General features: G+C 40.1%; 1 protein-coding gene across 2 annotated transcripts in view; it reads right to left on the minus strand.

Annotated features, from left to right (window-relative positions):
• Positions 1 to 10,556, minus strand: part of KHDRBS2 (KH RNA binding domain containing, signal transduction associated 2) — a 459,539-nt gene that overhangs the window by 71,912 nt on the left and 377,071 nt on the right. The gene's annotated exons all lie outside the window — the stretch shown is intronic.

A 10,556-nucleotide genomic window follows, 5' to 3' on the forward strand; every position in this document is an offset into this window, starting at 1 on the left:
GGTGCAGCTGAGGTCATCACTCTTCTCCATGAGCTAGCAAGATGCAGCTGGCCAGAAAAGAATATTAAGTACAGGCTCTTCTGTCCTAACTCTGCTTCAGTTGCCACTGCTTCCACAGGGCAGGTTAGAAAGATTTTAAGCATCCCTCAAAGTTGGTTCTGCGCTCTGCAGGGAGGAAACCCTTGAGGTCTGGGAGTGGCATTTCTCAGGCATGACGGTGACCCAGAAAGGCACAAAAAATGCATGTGTGGTGTAAAAATAAAGACAGTTATCTTACTTAGTTGAATGGCTTTGAAATACAGAGAAAAGTACTATATTCTGATGCTGTAAGAATAGTTAAATTTTGTTGCCCTGATTCATTGCTGAAGGAGATGTGTAAGATGAAACTGGTCAGTGCAAAGCCAAAGTTTCCTTGAAAATACATGAGATGAAAATATGTAGGAGTGAGGTGATAGAATGGGCACAGGGTTTACACATAAAAGGTCATAATTTAAAATTACATCATACCTTAAAAAGCTAATTGGAAAGAGACCTTAGGAAGTCACCCAATCAACTGCCTTACCCTATGATAACCTCTTTTTTTTTTTTCCATTTTTTTTCTTGTTTTCTAAGATTTACTCAAATTTTTGCTAAAGATCTCAAACAATGAAGATGACACAGGGTCATGGTCATCTATTAATATTTCACTTGTGGTCATAAAATTTTACTAATTTTAATAATTTTACAAAAATTTTACTAATGTCTTCTATTATTGTTCTTTGTAACTTCAGGTATTTTCTTTTCATATCAACTTTGCATGTCGAGTAGAGATGAATTTCTTCCTTATTGATGCAGCCTTTTGAGAATTGGAGATTATTTTTAGAATTCTTTCCTCAAACATTCCTACTTTATGCTAAACAACATCAGGTGTAAGTTTTGTTCTGGGGTTTTTTTTGTTGTTGCTTGGGTTGGTTTCTTTAATGCTTGTTTGGGTTTTTTTGTTGATTTTGGTTTCTTTAACAGATTGTTCTTTATGCATCTGATGCTCTGAAGTTTTTCTAATTGTTCTGTTTCCTAAAACTGAGCTCATGCTCTTCCTTAACTGTCCAGGAATGATACAGCAAAAAAAGTGTTTCCAAAGAACCAGTAAGTTGTTCAGCAGGCTGTGGTTAGTTATTTCCATTTTCACATGCTAGATTATTTTCTGGGCTAGTTGCCTACTCTGTCAAGACCATTTTGAACTGAACCCTAGCCTCCAAAATATACACATTCCCACCTGTTAGTTTAAAAAAACTCAGCCTCCTGTTAGTTTAAAAAAAACCCCATCTCCTCTGTCATTTTTGGTCACTAATGGACTTGTTGAATAAGGCTGGATGCGAAGCTTTTTCAAGTTAGGATTACTTTAAATATCTAAATTATCACAGTAGTTTGTAAACTCTCAGTTTTATGTTCCAGGATCATCAGTATATTCTTTTGTCTACAATGTGATGAGGACTTTTTTCACTGGACTTAGTTGTGACCTCCCCCAGGTTATAAGAATCAGCAACTACTGGGGATGTTTTTCCGGCTACGTTTCTCTTGTGCGCTGTTGGAAAAAGCACTGTACTTTATATGCACTGACCACCTTCACCTGATGATATGAGGTGGATTGAAACAGACTTTGGGTAAAGTTGAGAACATCAAGGCTCCCATTTCCGATGAGAATTGTCAACTATTGGCTATTTTTCAATGACATAGAAATATTGATTTCCTTTTGCCACTACCCTTAACTTAAATGCAACACTGATGTCAGGAATTGCCATAGCAATAGCTAACCCGGAGACAAATAAAAGTGTTTAAAGGTATTAACGGGTAACTTCATTATCTAAAGTCCTAACCATCTTACAGGCATCTTCTTTTGCTGTGCAATGTGTCCATGAAATATGACAAAATCAATTAAAGATTACTTCAAGGTCATGTGCAAGGTGAAGTTTGAGTCAAAATCTACCAATTTCAAAGGAAATAGACCCCATAGCAAAAACACTATCTCAAGCATTTTGAGAAGGTTACTGTATTATCTCACTTTCTTAAGGATATAGACTTCAGAGATACTAGCTTCTTCTTGTTTATTTATCTATCTATAACTTTACATAACCTATTAACATTACAAGTATTTATACATTTAAAAATTGAAATATATGAAAAGTAAGCATATAATTTTTATCACCTTTATATCACTAATTCCAAAATATAAGGAATGCTTACAAAAGCTAGAAGATAGACATCATGTTTTATATCCTGCCAACCACACAGCCATTTGCTCACTCTTCCCTCCCCTCCATGGGAATAGAGAGGAGAACTGGAAAATTATAAACCCAACATATTTTCCTGCTTATCTTCCCCAGAAGATAGGAACAGTTTAATAATTGAAACAAAGTAAATAATAATGATAAAAGTAAAAAGAGGAAGTAGGACAAAACCCAGGAAAGACAGGCGATGCACAATCCAGTTGCTCACTGCCACTGACTGATGCCGTTCCCAAGCAGTGACCGGCAGCTCCCAGCCATCCCCTCTGGTTTATGTGCTGGGCATGCAATTGCCTGCTATGGAATATCCCTTAGGCCACTCCAGATCAGCCCTCCCTCCTGTGCTCCCTCACAGCTTCTTGTGCGCCTGCTCACCGGCAGGGCATGGGAAACTGAAAAGCTCTTCAATCAGAGTAAGCTCTCCTCAGCAACAGCTACACGTTAGTGTGTTCTTACCCCTATTCCCCTAAACTCAAAACCCAGCAGTGGACCAGCTGCTAGGAAGAAAGCCAGCTGTATCCCAGCCGAAAGCAGGCCAATGGAGCAGCAGGTCTTGCCACCTTATTGTTAGCAGAATTAAATTGTGGTAATGTTGATACCTAATCTTGAATGCCTTTGTTTTTTTTTTAAGCAGTAACCCTGGAGTAACCTCGGAGTAACCTCAGAGTAACCCCGGAGTAACCACAGAGTAACATCGGCGTAACCCCGGAGTCACCTCGGAGTACCCCCTGAGTAACCCAGGAGTAACCCTGGAGTAAGCTCAGAGTAACCTTGTAGTAACCCCGGAGTAACCCCTGAGTAACCCTGGAGTAACCTCAGAGTAACCTTGGAGCAAACTTGTAGTAACCCAGCTGTAACCTCATAGTAAACCAGGAGTAACCCCAAGGTAACCCTGGAGTAACCTCACAGTAACCCTGTAGTAACCTCAGAGTAACCCCGGAGTAACCTTTGAGTAACCCCGGTGTAACCCCGGAGTCACCTCGAAATACCCCTTGAGTGTCATGGTTTGACACTGGCACAATGCCAGTGCCCCCCATGAAAATGCAATCTCTCAACTGAATGCTGTGAAATGCGATCGAGAACAGAGCAAAGCAGGCCCAAGCCTAATAACAAGAAAAAAACTTTATTAAACTACTCCACTATGCTACTATAAAAGAGGGAAAGGTAAAAAAAACCAAAAAAAACACCCACAATTCAAAATGAAAACCTTCCAAAGCATTCCTCCTCCCACCACCCAACTCCAACAAACCACAGTGAGACACAATCTGGACCCCAATCAGGTTTCCACCCTCCAGATAATCAACACCCAGTCCATCTGCAGGGAGAGAGGAGTCTCTCCTGTGCCACAGACCCCCCAAGAAACACAGCTGCCACACCCTGTGCTTCCATGTCACCACATGGCACCGCCCAGAGAAAAAGTTTGCCAGTGGTGACCCTCTCCTTCCCATGCACAGTGCTCTCACCACCAATGCATGGATGGACAGACTGCTTTTTAGGATTTTTCCTTTCAAGGATGCTCTGCCAAGAGGAGAAAAAACAACAGTTCAGTTTTTCATTTTCGGGACCACAGTCCCCTCCATTTTCCCCTGGGGCCAAGAATCCAAGAACGGAGATTTTCTTCTCTTCTTCCTCTGTGAAGACAGGGGGCACCACCACAAATCTCCTTAACTTTTCTCTGTTTGCTCTGCTTCTCTCTTTTCCCAGCTGAAGCATGGTCTCTTTGGCTCACCAGCATCCTCCTAAAATACAGTCTCTCTTGGAGGAGAAGATCAGTTCAGTCTGTGGCTACCAAGAAAAAGTCCAGCCAAAAGCCACTCCATCATCTCCTCCCACCTAGAATTTCCCCTTCCAATATCCCAGGTCCCAGGTTGTCTCTCTTCCTCTCTTTTCAAACCAAGGAGGAGAAAAATTTCACAAAGTTTTCATTTCTCAGGAAGGGTTAAAAGTCCCAACTCCCAGAGATGGCTTGCTGCCCAGGCTCCAGCTCCCACAGCCCAGCTGGGCACCTTGCGGCCCCCCCCCCGCTCTTCTCCTTCACCGAGGTGAACTGCTGGCAAAACCACCGCCATCTCTTTTTCTCTCTTGGGAGAGAGAGAGACTCTGGAGGGGAACAGAGGCATCCCAGATTTCTCCACCCTTCCATCTGCAGGGGGCCAGCCCGGTTCCAGTCCCTCCACCCTTGGGCCTACCTCCGAAGGCCACATGACTTCTCCCCTCCCCCACCCAGCTCGTGGCCGGGCAGGGGAGAGTCCTGCACTGACCGCTGACCGGAACCCAAGAGAGCGAGTTCTCCTGGGAATTCTGCTTTTAACCCCTCTGTGTTCTCAGAGGCGTCTACCTTCAATTGGTCAATGTCCAAATTGACCCCTTCCTTCCAGAAAAATTCTTTTTCCGTGTCAAACCACGACACTGAGTAACCCCGGTACAACCCCAGAGTAACTTCAGAGTAACCTCGGAGTAACCCCAGAGTAACCCCGGAGTAACCCCTGAGTAACCCCAGAGTAACCTCAGATTAACCCCGGAGTAACCCAGGAGTAACCCTGGAGTAACCTCATAGTAAACTCGGACTAACCTCAGAGTAACCCTGCAGTAACCTCATAGTAACCCAGGCGTAACCCCGAGGTAACCCCGGTGTAACCCCAGAGTCACCTTGGAGTACCCCCTGAGTAACCCCGGTGTAACCCCGGACTAACCTCAGAGTAACCCTGTAGTAACCTCAGAGTAACCCCAGAGTAACCTCATAGTAACCCCAGAGTAACCTTTGAGTAACCCCGGTGTAACCCCGGAGTCACCTCGGAGTACCCCTTGAGTAACCCCGGTGCAACCCCAGAGTAACTTCGGAGTAACTTCGGAGTAACCTTGGAGTAACCCCGGAGTAACCACTGAGTAACCCTAGAGTAACCCCTGAGTAACCCCAGAGTAACTCATGTGTAACTTCAGAGTAACCTTGTAGTAACCCAGGAGTAACCCCAGAGTAACCGCGGTGTAACCCCGGGGTTAAATCTGCAGTGATATGGAGAAATGAGATGAAGTAGCAATTATTTTGATTTGAATATCAATAAAACATGATATTTCTATGTTCTGTGTAAATGTTTATCTCTTCTTTGAAGCCTGAACATTTAAAAAATAGCTGTTATTTCATTTAATGCAAAGTGCTTCACTTAATTTGAGAAAAGTTTTCAGGGAAAATATCAGAGTCTACTGCATATAAATATTTGCATTCAGGATACTTTTTTTCTACTGGAACTGCTCTGAAACAGTCCTTTGTGCCAAGCTGTGACTGCGTTTACAGTGGAAAGTGACATGGGTGAATTTTTAATGGCGAGAAGAAGGAAGTTACTACAGGAAATAATTCAGTCCAGCTTTATTTCATCTTCTTGTGTCTGTTGCTTTAGGGAAGTGGAAAGGAAGGCCTTATGGAGACTGGCACATACTTGGAAATCTGAATCAGATATGTAGCAAAGGGGTACAGTTCAAAGGCTCATATATGAAGAGCAAGCATATCACATAAACCTCTGCAGAGATTTCAGCTCCTTTATGTGTTGCGAGTCATTTCACACACCTGTTTCTGTGTGTTTGTTTCTTTAATCTACTTCTGTGTACCATTAGACAGATAAAAACTTCTACCTTCTGACTTCTCTCTTAGACCATTTTTTTATGGATAAAAAAGTAGATATTACAGGCAGATTTAGTGTGTAACAAGGCTCCAAGCTGAGACAAATGTGAGATCATTTACAGCATCCAAAGACCAAAAGAATCAGTCTTTGAGCATAGGTGACAGTCAAAGGTTTGTTTATCTCATTTACTGCGCGATCAACTGTAGTGTCCACATTTATAGTGATGAGTCAGGTAACCCCCACAAGATGCTTTCCCTAGGGTTCAGACCCCCATGAGACAGCTTTTACGTAAGTGGAAAAAGCTCTGGTATCATTCATTACAGCATAGGACACATTCCATCATGTAATGTGTTTATGATTATAATACTGTCTCCTTAAATATTCCAAAGACATAGTTCCATAAGAAACAGTTTCATAATATTAATCATGTGTAATTCATTACATCATAAAAAAGAACCCACACAGTCCACGAAGTGTTAACAGAAATGAGCAAGTTGAACACTACTTAACTGAAATGGAAGCTTTACTAAGTAACTATGAATTTATTGTATCAGTTGTTTATTTAAGGTCATCCAGAAATAATGGTAACATTTCAGTGGTCTAAATAATTTTGTTTCAGTCAAAAAAGTGAGCAATGAGTTGAATTTAAGCCCTCTAAATCAAGACTTGATGAGGTTGAATTGCTTGTACATGTACAGCAGCACCAAGAACTGGGAGATCATAATCTTAAATCTGTCTAGAGGAAGAATGATTTGCAAGATGTTTTTGTTTGCTTGTTTTGGCAATTCCCAATTTAATCATCAGACCGCATATATTCTGGGCCTTTTCTGTCATAGCATGAAGATCTTTCTATGCAAATGTATTAAATCTGTGATCTTTTCTGCCTTTACTAGATGACTCTGCCCTTTTATCATAGTAAGGAGAATGACAATATTCATTAAGAATATATAAGACATTAAATGGCAGTGATAACCTATTGTGATAAACATCACATAAAGATCAGGAAATGACAGTCAATCCAGGCCTGAGGAAATCTTAAGGCTGCAGAGTGAGTGAATCTCTCTTGTCTTCCCTCCCTCAAACCATTTGTCTCTTCTCTTATCAGTGAAGGCAATGACAGTAATAGCAGTACAAAACTAATCAATTCCTCTGGCATATTTAAAAGTGTGATTTCAAGGACCTTTTCAGAAAACCTTATTGCCTTCTTTGGGTTCGGAATATTACGCTCATGTTTGTGCTTTCAAATTTACTTTTTTTAAAGGACTGGGGACTTTACATATCCAAATGAAAGCTCTATTTCAGTCTCAGTACATATCCAAAAATAAGGACACCTCATGTAATTGTTTAATGATTCACTATCTTTTCTTCTCTAGGTAAAGATACCCAGCTTGTTTAAAAGTGGTTGTTGTAGGAAGACTATAGATTTTTTGTCTTCAAGTCTTCATGTTTTCTTTGTAAAGTGCATTGGAAAGAGTTTTTGCTTGTTCACGGCTTTTTGCCTTGGTAAGTGATTGCTTTAAAATCAATCATCTGTATTGCCCTATACTATTCCCATAATGTGACTATCATGATGGCATCTCCTTTAGCTCCAAATGCAATTTTAGTGCTGTTATCTAGTTTGCTTGTTAGACACAAGGCTTCAACGGGCATTTTTCAGGAAGGGAAACCATGTCCAGGCTTCTATCAGCAGGAGGAAAAGATAAAGAACCTCACTGGCCTTGTGCCTCTTACAATTATAAGGCTAGTGCTTTCAGCTCTCTATTACCACAGAGTTTGTTTTGCACAGAAAACAACAAGCTCCCAGCTGAAGTTGAATATTGTGAGTGCTAACTAATGCAAATAATAATTGCATTTTTTTTTTTCGAAACAGGAACCCTTCTGTGATAATGTGACTGTGTTAAATGGGCACAGATTGATGGGGCTGTAACCTATTCATTATTATTATTGCCAAAGAACAATGCATGCTGCCTAGCATATCACAGAACAAAACCGGTGCTGTGTGGGTAGCCTCTCCCTCCCAAATACATACTCCTCCCCAGTCACAGTATTACAGCAGAATCAGCCCTTGTCTTAGTGCTACATGAATGCCTGAAAAAGTCAGAATTGATTTTTCCAGAATTTCCAGTAGAAAACCGATGGTTCAACTGATTCAAAGAGTACATTGTTCTAATGTGCTCTTTGACAGTATTTCTGGCGTTAAAGTCTACAAACTTTAAAGATGCAATGGAGGGATACTCTTCAATGCTTCAGGACACTGTCTAATTTAAATTTATCTTAGTTGATGAAATTTCCTTCTCAGTACATGTGAACCCTCAATAGGAGTTTAAAAAGATACACCCTCCCTGCCCTTGAATATGACAAAAACAGCTCATGTAATTTGCTACAGTCAATTGTTTTCTGTTCCAGAGCAAGTTATATACAAGCTAATGAAGTGAAACGTAGTTAAGTATTTTTATATATCTTACAAGCAAATAATATAAAGTAATTTGGGGATATTCTTCAACTGAGGGATGCATATTCAATAGGTTTTGCTCGTAGTTGGTACAAAGGTTGATGCAATAGCACAATTCACCTGCAAATGACATGATTGCTGCAAAAAAACCCACAACTATTTTTTTAAGAAGAAAACCAGTCCTAAGTCAAAGCTTCTTTTCCCCAAATCTCTGTAATTGCAAGCAGTTCCCTTACTGACATTTGAGATATATTTTCTCTTTAATGGGAAAAAAGGTTATGTTTTTCAAATAATATTTAATTTCCTTATCTAATTTCTTTGGCATAAACAAGATACAAAAGCTTTTGCTTCCTAAAAAACCCCTAGCAATTTCTCTTTTACATTGAATTATAGAAGCTTTGAAAGGAAATAATGCATCTGCAGATGGTGCTGAATTGCATGAAATTAATTACTACATGTGCAAGTTCTTAGTAATTAATTCCATTGAGGCCTGTAAAATCCATTGTGAGCTGAATTACATGCTTTTTAGCCTTTCCTTTTCCACCTAAAAGTTGCTGTATCATCTTTTAAGATGAGTTTAAACGTGATAAGGAAATTATATTAAGATAATCCAAGAAAATGCATTCAGTTTTCCTTGTCACACTCACAAGATAAAGAGATCAAATCGTTATGGATCACGTGTTAGAACAGTGACCAAACATTTCTAAATGTCTTCCTGCTACTGATATACATTCTGATGCGGTGGGCATTCAAAATTCCTGGGATCAGTGTTCAGTACCCAGTCCCTGCATAGGTTTTAATACAGTAAACACTAAGATTGTAGACCTCAGCACTTATGACCACTTGTACCAAGCTTTTCATATTTTTTTTAAGAAGCTGGGAGAAGAGAGGATGTTTTCAGAACATATACGCTCCAGATCTGATGCTAAAGATAAGGCAGACACAACAGTCCTTAGATTAGGAATCCTGGCAGTGCCAAGATATAAGCCAAGCGCTTGACTGATCAAATCAGCAACAGACCTTACACAGATAGAGGAGATATTAGGGAGCTATATAGAAATACCAAGGTGCTTTGAAACAAATGCAGGGGATTGAAAAGAATTTTTACAGGTGAAAATTTTAGGATGATAAGACTAACCTCGCTGTTAGAGCTCAACCTGGTTTAGGAAGGAAAACACAGACTGCATGCAGAAATTCTGACAGTGATGGACTTTGTACAGGAAGGGGACTGTGAAATAGCAAAAAAGGTTGAGAACTCCACCAGTTAATGATGATCTGTCTCCCAGTCTGATGAGTTCTGACTAGTCTGGACTCAGTAAGGACACAGCTCACAATGAATCTCATATTATATAAAACCTCTGAAGCCTGAGCCACCCTACTATTTCTAACCAGCCATTTTGTCTGCATTCAGTCCTGTGAAAAACTTCAGTGTCATGTTAGACTTGTTGCTCTTGTGGGGTCTGTACAGGAAGGGATTCTGTTGGTCTAATCTGACTTCCCTGTTTGTGACTGCTGAGCTAATTTGCCTGGGATACTCTGGGTGCAAATGCAAGAGGCTGTGCATGAGCAGACATACACAGATGTATATTGTTTTTTGCACTAATTTGAGCCAAATAACTAGTTTGACCATTCCAACTTATTGAATTTTGAGTCTTGCTAAAATAGAAGATGCTGGGACTGTGATATATGTTTTTTTTTTTTGCAAGGACAGTGTAGGAGAGCCCTGTTTCAAACTGAGCAATAACATTTTCAGGACATTTGTTTTCTGATTGCTTGTTGTGTTATTTAATCAGGGAGTTTCCTGTAAATCAGAACATTTCTGATTGACATATGACTATAGAATATGGTCTCATTAAAAAACATTAATCCAAAAAATCAACTTTATCAGTTTGAATTGAATTTTAGCTCTTGTCTCAAGGTTTAATATTTTTTGCATTTTATGAAAATTGACTAGAAAGGCGGGTTTAGGTTTCCAGGTGGAAATTCTGGTACGCATAGTAAGTGAGAAGCAATCTCATATGCTGTCTGGTACATTGCACTTAGGAGTCTGACAAAGAAAATGAATAAAACTGTCAATCTTCAAAGTTGCTAATGCATGTTGATACCTTATGTCTGACACTTCCTCAGAAGACTGAAGGTGGAAAAAAGCTCTGAGAAGGGAACAGTATTTTCTCTGCCTCAGACACCGAGGATATGTGACTTGCTGGCCTTTCTAATTTTTTG

This window comes from Taeniopygia guttata, chromosome 3 (genome assembly GCF_048771995.1).
Source record: "Taeniopygia guttata chromosome 3, bTaeGut7.mat, whole genome shotgun sequence".
Lineage (NCBI taxonomy): Eukaryota > Metazoa > Chordata > Aves > Passeriformes > Estrildidae > Taeniopygia > Taeniopygia guttata.